Source organism: Triturus cristatus, chromosome 11 (assembly GCF_964204655.1).
Source record: "Triturus cristatus chromosome 11, aTriCri1.1, whole genome shotgun sequence".
In the NCBI taxonomy this organism is placed as follows: Eukaryota; Metazoa; Chordata; class Amphibia; order Caudata; family Salamandridae; genus Triturus; species Triturus cristatus.
In genome coordinates, this window is record NC_140594.1 from 20,553,934 (window position 1) to 20,556,335 (window position 2,402).

Sequence of the window (2,402 nt, forward strand, 5' to 3'; positions counted from 1 at the left end):
CGGAAGCCGGGCCCGGTGCTGGAGCTCCGTCCCAGGGTGCGGGAGCCCCCCGTTCCGCAAGCCAGCCGAGGGTCCGGTCGCTGGGGACGGGGTTCCACCGGGGCCCGGGGAGGCTCTCCCCGGCCTGGCTGGGGTCCGGAAGCAGGGCCCGGGCCCGGTGCTGGAGCTCCGTCCCAGGGTGCGGGAGCCCCCCGTCCTGCAAGGCAACCGAGGGCACGAGCGCTGGGGAAGGTGGTCCACCGGGGCCCGGGGAGCCTCTCCCCGGCCTGGCTAGGGTCCGGAAGCCGGACCCGGTGCTGGAGCTCCGTCTCAGGGTGCGGGAGCCCCCCGTCACGCAAGCCAGCCGAGGGTCCGGTCGCTGGGGACGGGGTTCTACCGGGGCCCGGGGAGGCTCTCCCCTGCCTGGCTGGGGTCCGGAAGCTGGGCCCGGGCCCGGTGCTGGAGCTCCGTCCCAGGGTGCGGAAGCCCCCCGTCCTGCAAGCCAGCCGAGGGTCCGGGCGCTGGGGAAGGGTGTCCACCGTGGCCCCGGAGAGGCTCTCCCCGGCTTGGCTAGGGTTCGGAAGCTGGGACCGGGCCTGGGGCTCGTGCTCCGCCCGGCAGACCCCGGGGTGCGGGAGCCCCCCGTCCTGCAAGCCAGCCGAGGGTCCGGGCGCTGGAGACAGGGGTCCACCGGGGCCCGGGGAGGCTCTCCCCGGCCTGGCTGCTTTCAGAAGCAGGGACCGGGCCGGTGAGCAGGGGTGGCTGGCTTTATCTGCTATGCTGGCGGAGCAGAATTTTCCGCCCACCCCTAGCCTTGACCTCCCTCCTCTAGGCCCCTCTCTCTCATCCGGGCATCTCCCTCTCTCTTCTAGGCTCCTCTCTCTTCTCCAGGTTCCTTTCACTGTCTCCTCCAGGATTTTCTCTCACTCTCCTCTAGGGTTCTCTCTCCTCTGGGTTCCTCTCTCTCTCTCCTCAGGGCTCCTCTCTCACTCCCTGCTCTGGTGTTCTCTCTCCTCTGGGCTCCTCTCTCTCTCTCCTCCGGGCTCCTCTCTCTCCTCCGGGCCCCTCTTTCTCTTTCCTCCAGGCTCCTCTCTCTCCTCCAGGTTCCTCTCTCTCCCCTCCCGGCTCCTCTTTCTCTCACCTCCAGGCTCCTATATCTATCTCTTCCGAGCTCCTCTCTCTGTCTCTTACGGGCTCCTGTCTCTCTCCTCCGGGCTCCTCACTTTCTTCCGGGCACCTCTCTCTCTCTCCTCTGGGCTCCTCTCTCTCCTCCGGGCCCCTCTCTCCTTCCTCCAGGCTCCCTCTCTACCTAATTTGGGCTCCTCTCTCTCTCGTCCAGGCTCCTCTCTCTCCTCCGGGCTCCTCTCTTCTCTCCAGGCTCCTCTCTCTCTCTCTCTCTCTCTCTCTCTCTTTCTCTCTCCTCCAGGCTCCCCTCTCTCTCTCTGGGGTGGAGATAAAGAGAGAGAGAGAGAGACTGTGGTGCAGAGAGAGACCAGAGAGAGGGAGAGAGGGGTGTAGAGAGAGAGAGAGAGAGAGGCTGTGGTGCAGAGAGAGACCAGAAAGGCACAGAGAGAAAGAGAGATTTAAGCATGAAAAGAAGGAATCAGAAGTGAGACGGAAAGACAGAAAGTTAGAGTCTTGAACAAAGACAAGGGATAAAGAGCAGTGTCTACAGTTAAGAGGAGAAAGAGAGAAGGGGCCAAAGACTGGGGCTGGCATAAACAGGAATGGGAGAACACTTCCACCAGAGAACCCTGCTGTAGACCACAACCAGGGTGAGGGGACAGGAAAACAAAAAAGAAACAACCTTGGCATGCAACATTACATAAACTTGTAAAGCATGGATGGACCAGGACGGAGCTAAACATTACAGTGCTGTCCCATTTGCAGTAGGCCAGAGCCAACTTCACTGCCTGCATCCTCCTCTTCGGCCTGCAGTGCCAGCTGCCCCTCCTGTCACCCAGGCTTGCGGGCCCTTGTGCACAGGGTGGGGTGCCAGGAACTGCTCTGGGTGGTGCCACCTTGTCACTCCCGCAGAGCCTTCGCCAGGGCTGAGTGCAGCATCTCCTCTGCCTTCAGGGGTGGAGGGGGGTGAGATGGGGAAGGTTGAAAGGGATGCATGAGAGAGAGGTGGAGAAGGCACTGGCAAGTAAGGGGGAAGAAGTTTGGCTACTGATTAGGTTTTGTCATGGTCCTGGCATAGACCTGGTCCTGGATGAGCTGCTTTTGGTGGCTGACTGCTGATCCTCCAGCCATGGGAAATCTGGGGTCCTGGTTCTGGGGATCTGGTTCTTGACTCTTCACATTGATGACAGTCTGATGGATGGTGGGGCAGGGGAAACTGGCTTTTTAAAGCCACAGAAATGGCAGGATCACGAGGAATTGCCCTGACATAGCTCCCTGATTGGCTCCTCGCTATGAGG